Source organism: Populus euphratica, unplaced genomic scaffold, assembly GCF_000495115.2.
Source record: "Populus euphratica unplaced genomic scaffold, PopEup_1.0 scaffold110.1, whole genome shotgun sequence".
NCBI classification, from domain to species: Eukaryota; Viridiplantae; Streptophyta; class Magnoliopsida; order Malpighiales; family Salicaceae; genus Populus; species Populus euphratica.
Genome location: NW_011499904.1, coordinates 855,456 through 868,372, shown reverse-complemented (window position 1 = coordinate 868,372; position 12,917 = coordinate 855,456).

Below are 12,917 nucleotides of genomic sequence, written 5' to 3'. Positions count from 1 at the left end.
ATTGTTATTTATAATTTGTACAATTAACCTCCCTGTGGTTTGACCCCGGTCTTGCCGGGTTATTTATTACTTCGACACTCCTACACTTGGGAGAAGACAACAATCTTTTCGTCGTGTCAGTTTTCGATGCATTTGTATTGATTTTTTAATTTTTAATTTTTTTTGATAAATTAAATTCAAAGAAATGTGTTCGACACATTTGTGTCTATTTCATAATTCTTGATTACTTTTCTTATCGGATTCACATTAACTTTGCTTTAAAAAACAACTAATATACAAAAAAAAAAAATCAAAATAAGGATTAAAATGGACAGAAGGATAACAAAAAAAGAAAAATGAGGGACCAAAACAAAATTAGAACCAAGATACTACTAAGAAGATAATAAAATTTATAGGTTATAAATAAATAAATAAATTGTAGAGTAAGAGCAAGGCTACTACATAAAAGACACAATTCTTCATCTCTTTCATGACACTCTCTTAAAAACCCTTAGCCACCATGTGAAAGAGCCATCACATTTTTTTTTATAAGAAAATATAAGCTAAAATGGAAAAAAAAAAATTAACCTAATATGAATACTATTCATCTTCTTTTATATTCTCTTATAAAAAACCCTACATTTATCTTTCTTTTTCTAAATCTAAAATTTCTTCCCTTAACTTCTCTCATCTCTAACCTCTATTTTTTATGAGACCATCACCATACTCTTTGTCTTGAAGCCCTCTATAAAAGCCCTTAATGAATTGAAACTAGTAAGCCCTACTTCATTGTTAATCAAAGAGAGAGAGAGAGAGAAAACAACCATAAGAACTTATGTTTTTATTTCTCTCTCATTCAACCTCCAAATTAGGTGAGATCACCACCATTCTTCTTCTTTTGAAGAGTGCTACACAAGCATATAAGTTCTATAATCTAATTCCCTTGGTGTGAGCAAATATGAAATTTAGAAAATAAACTAGTACATAAAAAAAAACCATTGTGACTTTTTGATATTAGATCTCTCTCTACCAACAGAAGGTGGTTGTACCTCCAACACAAGTTAAAGGATGGTTTGAAGCACCTTATAGATCCATCCATATGCTGGTCAAGCATTGGTGGTTCGTGTAACAATACACCAACCGTGATAGCTTCTTCAAGGGCATTTTAGCTACATATTGTCACTGATTTTCTTTTTTTTAGCAAGTTTTTACATTGTTTCTAGCCATCTTTATCATCATTAACCACCCTTGAAATCCATTCCAAACCTAAAACCTTTATTGAATAATTATCTTGCTTTATTGTTGATTTTGATATGTTATGTGATAAGATTTTGGGATTATACAATGTTTATTGGATTGATTTTGTGTTGGAATGATATTGGTGAAATCTTCTAATCTTGTATATCCATTTTTATATGCATGGATTATGAGGAATAACATGTTTAAACTTGATTTTAGCCTTGTCCATGTGTTTTTGTTTATTACTTATTGTAATTTTATGCATGCAAAATTAAGGTTCTTACGTGTGTATAATGTCTTTGGTGGATAATTAAGCTTATTTGATTCTTGTATATTTTATTAATAATATCATGATCCTCGTCACCTAAAATATAAAAAAGTTTCATCACCATCAAATTTATCATATGGCCAAGTCTCTCAAATATATATATAAAAGTTCTTGCATGTTTTGATTTTTTTAATCTTATTTGGCATTTTTGAAAAAAAAGGAAAAAAATATATTTATTGCATGCATTTTAGGGTTTTATAACAAGTTTATAAAACTTATTATGACTTGGTTCACATTAAAAGGCTTATTGGGTTGACATTTCTAAAATCTTGAAAATGCCCACCTTGGTTTTCTAAGAACCCATTTCAATTTTTTTTTTCCTATTGACTTTTGATAATTTTAGGTAAATGGACTCAATATAAGTCATTGCATTAAATATTAAGAGGACTAAAATATCCTTTTGATTTTTCATAGAATAAAAATTTTAGGCTAATATTCACTAATAATAAAATTAGGAGTATTAAATTTTTAGTTTAATATTTATTGATAAAAAAAATAGGAGTAATAAATTTTTAGTCTAATATTCATTAACAAAAAAATCAAGAATATTAAGAAGGATTTTAGTCTAACATTCATTAATTACATCCAAATATGATTAATATTGAAGCTTATCTCAAGTAATATGTTTTAAAATGATAATGTCTTGTTTCATTATAACTAGTCATTTATCATATATCTTTATTGACTAATTAAGATTTCTAGTAACTATAATACTCAGTAAAGACTCCTTTTCAAGAAATTAAGACTTTCCCACTTACACACAAATAGGTTATTTTTTTAAGAAAGAGGTTAGGTTGTCGAGATATTAGGTGCAACAATATTATTGATTCATAATAACTTATTTAATTATGAGTTTTAAAATTTTGGTCATTTCCTTCCAATTACAGGTTATTTGGCCTAACAAAATATACTGTGAATTGCTTCATGCATATTATGTTTTTACTTAGAAGTCAATAAGGCAACCCATATTATCTATGTTTATTAATAAGACTATACCTAAGTCATGTTTATATAACCATTTATTTGGCATTCTTAAATTAACCACAAATAGTTTATCATCATCTTTAACTATTTTAGTTATCTATCTAGTAACCAAAACATCAAATCTTGATATAAAGATGATGATACATATAAGTTAGTGTGTGTCTATTCTTGTCAAAGCAAGTTGTTATAACTTATCTTTACTTTTACCATAAAGAAAGTTGCATTAAAGGTTTTGGATCATATAGTTAGATCTATAATTAATACCCTTATAGTGTCTTTTATGTCTCTTATAAAATCTCATATAACAATTTTTGATAGGTTCATAACTGCCTTGTTATGACTAACTTTAGTGATAACAAAACCAAGTCATAATGTTAAGTGAGGCTCCATTATCAACCAAAACTCTTTATGCTGGTACATTATTAAGATTTATCGTGATGTACAAAGGATTTAAATGGCGACTCATAGCCAATACTAGCTTAAGAAATGTATGCCCAAGCTATCAATCAATCACTAGCTTTGACTAATCAATTTTAATAATCTTTATCCTTTTTATTATGTTGTCTTCATATTCATAATCTAAATATGATAATTAGCTAATATGGTGAGGTGACTACCATGTTTATGAATGTAAACCTTTAGGGTCATTCAGTTCTACTTAAGAAAGTATTTCCAAGTCTTCATCCTTAAGAGCATTTTGTTGATCTAGCAATTGCATTAATGCCAATAAACATGGTTGTTTTTCCTTTTGTTATTGTTTATTGATACAATCAAACTACACCAAAAAATCCATTACATGTGCCAATTAGGCCTATTATAAGGTCAAGAGCTTATAAGGTAAAAAAAAAAACTCAATGGGTTAATTCAAGATATTTGAGTTTTATTTATTAGAAGACTTATGGTTTCAAGTTATTTTTTCTAATATATAGTTTTACATTAACAAGTATAATTCTCAATTCGACTATTAGATTGAGCTATAATTGTACCATATTTTTCTATATGACCATTGGATCGGGTCTTATGATAATGTACAAAAGCTACTATACAAGAATTATATTAGTTTTCTGGTTGATTTATAATATATTTTTCTATTTTATTTAGAACTCTTTTATTATTATTTTTTAAAATTGCTTAAGATGTTTTTACCTATTATAAACAATGATATGTAGCTTGCATTTAGGTTTTATTTTTATGACAAACTTTGAATTTTCAATGATTTATTGTGCAATTATGAGATGATTCTTTTAATTTGATTCTTCATGGAATTAACTTATCAAAGTATTAATCAAGCTTTGAGGTATTTTTTATACCTCATTCGTATCTATTTATAGGCATTAGGTGGGAGTTTGGTTACTTATAATATTGGTGCCTTGTTACAAGTTATCATTATATAAAGCTCAATCATAAGGCTAAATTTAGCTTTATTGGAAATGGTCACCTGGATCATGGGTTTCTAGATCCTTATATCTATAGGGTTTGCATAAGTTGATATTAGAACAAGGCTCTAAAATCAGATTTTATCTATCTATTTATCTATCTAATCTAGTTTATATCTTGATTTTTTTATTTTATTTTATTTTTACTATAGTTCTATTTCTTAGTGTGTTTATATATATATATATATATATATATATATATAAAGAAGATCAAAAACTTAATTATTAAAGTTCTTAAAGGATTCATTACATGTGCCAATTAGTCCTCTTACAAGTTTAAAAGCTAAAAAGGTTAAAGAGGCATTTAATGAATTGATTCAATATATTTTGACCTTATTTCTTAGAAGACTTATATATTTAACTTATTTTCTTACTTATACGCAAGATGGGCTTATTTTTTTCTAATATATAGTTTTATGCTAACATGTATATTGATCTTTACATATTTAAAAATTTAAAATTTTTTAGAATTGTGATTCACTTTCTTTTGATTAGTTATTGTATGAGAAATATTAATGGGGAATTAATCTTTTCTTTGCAATGTTCAGGTTTGACATCTTCCTTATCCTCAAAGATTAATTCTTTATTTTTCTTACAAAGTTCAAGAATAGATTTTTCAATAGCCTCACCACTACAAAAAGTCATTACTAATTTGACTTGATCATGTGTTGGATTCTTGAGCTGCCCACACATTAGTTGTATTATCTTTTTGTATTTTACTATGATTCATAACGAAATTTACTTTTCTCCTTACAACTTTAAACAAATATGAATTTTCCAAGAATTTCTTTCAAATTTGCAAAAGCTTGAGCATTTTGAGAATTAATTGACTCTTTTTTTTTAATGGATGAATGTAATGTTTTCTTAAGATTTTTTTAGGAGGGAAAACATAAATATCATTGAGAATTTTTAAATTATGATATGTTTGAAAGGGTGGTTGTGAAGTTTATGCATTATTGTTATTACTCTTTTAACTGAAATTTGGATGATTTCTTTCACTATGATTGTATGTTTATGAGTATATATTAGGATTTTGAAAATTATTTAAAGCAATGACTTATTCATGAAGATATTCCATAAAAGATGGAAAAATTAGAAAATTATTGGTTATGTGTTCATTAATTTTACATATTTGATGCATAATTTCATGAATAAATTTTAATTTATCATTTTTTTGCAATTCTAGTACCTCAACTTTTCTAAATAAAGATGCAAATTTAGCTTGAAATTCATAGTTAAGATTAGAGAGATAGTCTTTTGTATAATTATGATTGATAATTAATAAACCAATTATCCCTTTGTATTTATACTTTTAGAGTTGTATACAATATAATTATGGAATGTATTACACATGATAACTATCCCTATATATAATGTATTTCAATAGACTTAAAGGTATAAATACAAAGGGATGGTTATCATATGTCATACATTCTACCATTGTGTTGTATACAACCCTAAAGGTATAAATACAAATGGATGGTTGGTTTATCAATTATCCATCATAATTATACAAAATACTGTCTCTCTAATCTTAACTGTTATGATCTTTTCTAAAGTTGTACTTGCCTTTATTTGATATATAGAGCTGTGTTTTACTCGCTTTCTCACAAGTGCCTTCATACTAAAGATGCCGATTTTCCATATGGTAGGCCATAAAAGAATTAAGTATTTATCCTGCCATAGATTCTACACTACGAATTAAGACTCACTACTTAATAAGAAAGGTATTAAGATTGATTAAGATAGTAATTTTAACACATGTTAATAACAAACTTTCTTGAATATAAATATTATAATTCATGTTAAGTTTGTACTATATTTATTCTTACATAATTAATGTTACCTTTTTAACTTGAAAAAAATAAACTTAACTAAATATAGTTAAGAAAATAAACATAAATAAACTAAATAAGAACATAGGTATGATATAATTAACTAAGTATAATAAAAAAAAATATAAGCATAAATAAGAGATTAATGAGAATATGACATGACATAAAATTCAAAGAAAAAAGCAATTAAAGAAAGCAAGAGTATGGATTTTGATTTGAAAACTAAGATGTCTTAATGTATGAAAAATACCTTCTTTTATAGGCTAAAATTTAAAATTATTGATACGGTGGCTAACAACTGATTTGATGGATGTATAAAACATTAGTTGTAACATCATAATTTGGAAAAATGGTCAGCTGGAAAGTTATAGATATATGTCTCAGTTTTCCAAAAAAAAAAAAAAAGAATAGGCTTATTTGGGCTTTTAAGACTCTAGATATGAGCTAAACACAGAATAATATCTAGAAAGCAAGACAAAAAATTATATTTTGTTGTTAAGATTTGAACTTAAAAACGACAATATTGAGTATTAGACTCTTTATGAATGTTTTAGACCTACATCTTAGTTTTTCATCAAGCTAAACTACATCTAAATCCGGTTTGGTAAGTTTTAAAAAGTTATTGGTGTTCTAGTTTGAATAGAACTAGCCCAATTATGATTTATTCTCTAAGTCTAGCTCTCTATTTATCTCTTCATTTAAATCCCAATTTCAATAATTAAATACATCAATTAGTCTTTTAAATTGTGAGGTATTTCTATTTTACATACCTGCATTTAAAATGGAGCATTTACTATAAATTAAATATATATTATATTATCAAACTTGTTATTATAAAATATGTTTAAGTTAGTGAATTTAGTGATATCTTAAGTGTGATATGATGATATAAAACCTTAATACAGATACACTTTTAAGTACTTATCATTAAACATGAAAGACCTTATAGAGTTAAGTGATTAAATGAATGTAGGGAAGTAATAGTTACTTTGATTTCTTTTTTAGTTGAAAGTCTATGGATTAGATATTATGTGTTGAGGTTTTTATACATATACACTACTCATTTACTATTAGGGTATCCTTGAGAATTTGATAAGAAGATTAAACATTATAGGTTTAAGAAAATATTCTCTTTAAAAGAATGCAAAATAACCATGACAGGTTTATATAGATCAAATAAGACTGAAAAAGGAAGTTGAAAGATTAGAATCACTATGTGAGGATACAAGGAAAAATAAAAATTATGGGAGCCTTAGGAGAATAATTTTGGCCAAGATAAAAAAAAAAGGGTTTCAACCTAAAGATGAAAGAAAAAAATATGATAGAAAAACAAAAGGGTAAAAAAATTATGTCGAAAAAATAAAGAAACATGTTAGTTTTTATACAAAAGAAAGTGAGATTAAGACTACTTTTTTTTTACATGCCTATAATTTTATTTGCATATTAGAAGACATATTTTAATACTAATAAACTTGATCCTTGTATTCCTATGTTTTTCTTATTGCATACTTTTAAGGGTATTTTTTTATAAGGTTCCTAGTGAGTTGTCATCTATTACGAGAATTAACATCAAATTGATCTCATGCCAATAGTAACAATACCTAATCAGCCAGCCTATATAAGTGATCTCGATGAGATGAAGGAACTTTAAAGGCAAATGGAGAAGGTTACATAAGAGAAAATATGAATCCATGTGTAGTGCTTATATTCTTAATACCAAAAAAGGATAGGACTTAAAGACCGTATATTGATTATTATGCAATCAATAATATTAAAGTATATATATCCAATTCCTAGATCTCATAATATGTTAGATGAATTGCATGGATCCTATATGTTCTAAAATTGATTTGAGAAATGGATATCATCAAATTAGAATGAAATAGGGAGATGAATGAAAAATTACCTTTAAAACTAAGTATAGTTTGAATTAGTAGTGATTTATTTCTTTTGAATCCACTAATGCACCTAGTACTTTCATAAGATTAATAAAACATATTTTATGCAATTTTATAAGTAGATTTGTTATGGTTTCTTTTGATGATATGTTGATTTATAGCAAGAATATGGATGGACATATTAAACATTTAAGGAATATATTATATTTTTTTGTAGAAAAACGTCTATATGCTAATATGAAAAGTATAACTTTTTCATAGAAAAAAATATCTTTCTTGGATATATTGTTAGTACAAAAGAATTGAAATGGATGAGAAAAAGGTAATATCCATCCAAGAATGGCCTACACCTAAGTTAATCATAGAGGTAAGAAATTTTTATAGTTTGACTGGTTTTTATATGAGATTTGTTAAAGGGTTCAATACTTTAGCCATACCTTTAACTAAGATTGAAAAAACTTAGCAGGATTTAAATGGGATAAAGAGCAAGAGCATACATTTAACTTGTTCAAAGAAAAATTGATTTCAACTCTATTATTATAATTACCTAATTTTATGAAAAACTTTAAAATTAAATGTAATGCCTTGGAAATGGGTATTGGAGCTATTTTAATACAGGAAAACAACATATAACTTATTTTAGCAAAAACCTCAATGGTGCAACATTGAATTATCCTACTTTTAATAAAGAGCTTTACACTTTGATAAGGCATTAGAGATTTAACACTGTTACTTGTGGCCTAAGTAATTTATGATCCATTCAGATCATAAATCATTAAAACAAATGAAGGGCTAGAGGAAGTTAAATCATTAGTATGCTAAATGAGTTGATTTCATATAAACATTCTTATATATGATAAAGTATAAGAAATGTAAGGAAAATATAGTGGTTGATATACTATCATGAAGATAAAAACTTTTTTCAAGTTTAAATGCTAAATTAGTATGATTTGAGTATATGGAAAATTTATATATTGATGATGATTTTCTTGGCCAAGTATATGAAGCTTGTGAGAATTCAACATTTGATAAAATTTTTAGGTTGATGGGTATTCATTTAAGGAAAAGACATTATATGCACCTACTATTTTTATACATGAATTGATTGTTCATGATGCTCATAGGAGAAGATTAATGAGATATTTTGGGGTTTTTAAAACTTTAAATGTTTTTTATAAGCACTTTTATTGCCCTAAGATGAAAAGAGATGTGTAAAGAATTTTTGATACGCGTATAACATATAAACAAATTAAACCTAAAGTTTTACCCCATGGTTTGGATACTCTTTCACCAGTATCTAAAGAGCCTTGGTTTGATATATTTATGGATTTTATTTTAGGTTTGCATAGGTTAAAAAGGGTAGAGATTCTATTTTTATAATTACATATAGGTTTTTTAAGATGACACATTTCATATCTTGTCATAAAACCGATGATACAACTAACTTAGCAAACATATTCTTTAAGGAGATAGTTCAGATTCACAGGACTTTTGATCATGATGTTAAATTTTTAACTACTTTTGGAAGATTTTTTAAGGTAAGTTAGAAACAAAATTTTTATTTTCTACTACCTGTCATCCATAAATGGATGGTTAAACAAAAATTATAAATAGAACTTTAACTACATTGCTAAAAATTACCATTTTAAAGAACTTGAAAAATTAGAAAGATTGTTTGCTGTTTTTTGAATTCATATATAGTAAGAATATGTATTTTACCACTGATTATTCATATTTTGAAATTATTTGTAGCTTTCATTTAACTCCTTTGGATTTGACTCATTTATTTATTAATGAAAGGGGAGATGGAAAAACACATATAGTGCAGGCTCTTCATGAGAGTATACAGTGGCAAATATAGAAAAAGAATGAGCAACATGCATTCAAAACTAATAAAGACTGAAAAAGAGTTGTCATTGAACCAGGTGATTGGTTTCGGGTGCATATACGTAATGAGAGGTTTTCTGAACATAAAAAAAACTAAGTTAATGTCATGAGGAGATGGTCCATTCCAAATCTTTGAAAGAATTAATGATGATGACTATATAATATGTGTACCAGGTGAGTATGATGTTACTACCACTTTTGATAGTTCTAGTCTTTCTTTGTTTGATGTGGGTGATGGCTCAAGGTTGAATCCTTTTGAGGAGAAAGGGGATAATGCAATTCAAACTACACTAAAAGATCCATTAAAAGTTCCATATGGATTATTTACAAATTTAAAGGTAAAAAAAGCTTGAAGAAGTATTCAATGGACTTATTTAAAGTATTTGGGTCAAAGTAAAATTAATGAAGGCTACATATTTAACAAGTAATGATTAGATCTTAATCAATTTAATCTATATACATGAGAGGCATGATCCATCAACTAAATGAGCTAGTTAATTTTAGTTGTTAAATGATTGTTTTTTTAATGCATAATTTTATTCTAACAAGCATAATTCTCTATTCGACTATTGGATCGAGTTGAAAATTTATCTAAAGATTCCAGAGGCCTTGTTTTATATTGGGTTATATTTTAGGTCAATTAGACATCGCAAAAGCCTTTCGATAAGGTGTAAAAGCTATTATGTAGGAATTGTATTAGTTTCCTAATTGATTTAGGATTTTTTTAAATTTTATTTAGAACTCTCTTTTTTAAATTTTTTCTAGAATCATTTAGGATGATTTTACCTATTATAAATAGGGTTACTTAGTTCGTATTTAGGTTTCTTTGAACAAGCTTTGATTTCAAAATAATCTATTATGTGCGTGAGAGGAAATTCTCTTATTTTGGTTTTTCATTGAACTACTCTGATTATCAAAGAATTAACCAAACTTGTGTCTTTCATACTTCTCATTCACATCTCTTTATAGGTGTTCGGTAGGGGTTTTGATTTCTGTAATCTTTTATAAAGCTCTATCGCAAGCCTGAATTTAACTTTCTTGAAAAGGTCAAGCAAACCTGAATTTAACTTTCTTGAAAAGGTCAATTTGGCTGTGGGTTTTTGGATGTTTATATTCATGGATTTTGTATCATTTAGAATACCTAATTTACCCCTTCTTAAGTTCTTTAAGTTGACATTTTATTTTATACACTATGCTAAAAGTTGCCCACACCCGTATTTGTGTTATTGTACATGCCTTGTAACCAATTGATTAGTTACATGTAAGATTGACTTTATTTATGTAAATATATTTAATTTATTAATAAAGACTTATTTATTGTTAATATTTATCAAATATTTAATTAATAAATCAAGTATTTGATTAATGAGTCTAGAGTAAAGATAAAGTTCATAGGATAAAAATGCTTTACAAATAAAATTATAAAATTATTATAATTATGATATTCCTATTGGATTAAAGGATTGCTTGTAAATATTTCTAGTCAATACTCTATTAAGGTTCGTAAATATTCCTAGTCAATACTCTATTAAGACTAAATATTAATTAAAGTTATAAGATCGATACATATTATGTTTTTTCCTTTATAAAAGAAAGCAAATGTTCTCATCAGCTGAAGTATGAAGGATACCTAGAATTAATATATAAGTGCTTATTAGATTACATGTACAATGAACTGACCAGCATAATAATTCTATATAAAAATATCACTAGTATCTATGGAAAGGCTCACGTGATGATTTTGGAAGTAATTATTAGACTTAAAATCACTAGGTTATCTTATATAAAAAATTTTACATTTTGATTATGCTACATATTATCTTAATCAAATGTAACAAACAAACAAATATAGGTATAAAATAAACTATATAAAGGCATTTGTGTAATTAAAACAGGATTCATCACCTAAATGAATTAGAAAAATGTTTTATTTGTCGTCAAATTGTATTTAATTATAAATCCTTGGGCAATATGAAATGAGATTTGGAAAGAATTTTAAATCTTATTTAAAGAATAAATAACTATAATGTTGAGAATAAACATGATTTGATAGAATAAATACACTTCATGCTATAATGTTTAAATTAGAACATTTTTGATGAATGAATAATAATTACACTAAGAAATTAATCATTAAAAGGTTAACTCAAATGATTAATTTTTAATTTAAGTGTATTTTTATCAAGGTTTTATATCTGTATTTTGCACTTGAAATATTAGTAACTCCTTAACTAAAACATGCTTTATAATAACAAGTCTGATACTATAAGATATCTTTAATTTATAGTAAATGTTCATCTTAAATGTAGGGCTATCACATAAATCAAAGGATTGATTAATAAGTTCAACTACTAAAATGGAGAAGATAAGAGAAGGTGAAGTTTAGAAAAAAGATGCAGTTCAATCCAAACTGAAAGATTGTTTAGTCATTGGGTCATATCTAGAGCTGTAGATCTTGGATTTCAATTTGGTTTATATGGCTAGAAAGCTAAGATATAGACAAAAAAAATATTTATGGAAATGCAAAACTCAATTCTATTGTTTGAAAGTCCAAATCTTAGCAATAACAGAGAAGTCTAAATCTATCCTGTAGCCCAGACACTATTCAGTGTTTAACCCATATCTTGAGTTCTAAAAGTCTAAATGACCTTAATTTTTTTTTTTATTACAAAGCTGAGATAATTTTCTAGAACTTTCATGGTTAAATATATTCAAATTCTGACTTTAAGAATGACATTTTGTTTAGACAATAAGATAAGGATTGTCACCAAGTCAAGATGTGGCCATCTACTCAACAATTAGTCAATAAATCAATAGCTTTCAATTTTAGCTTATAAAAGGAGGCATTTGACATGCATTTAAGCATCTTGGTTTTCAAATCAAGATCATGTTTTTGCTTCTTCTTTTTTTATATATTTTTGTAATACTTAAGTTTTGCTTATAATAATCTATTATTTATGCTTCTCATTTTTTTTTTACTTAGTTAACCTATATCTTATTTATGTTCTTATCTTTTTTATTTATGTTTATTTCTTTCATTATGTTTAATTAAGTTTATTATGTCAATGTGAAAAGGTTATACTAATGTGTAAGAATAAGTATAGTATAAACTCAACATGGACTTTAATGTTTGATACTAACATGTTTTGTATTTGTTATTTGGTTTACTTTTAATACTTTACTTGTTAAATGATTAATCTAGATTTATATTGTATAACACTTGGTATAACAAATACTTACAACTTTTATAGCCCATATTATATGGCATAACCAACACCTAAATTATGAAAGGAACTTGATTTGTTGTTAACATAAGTTATAATCATGAATA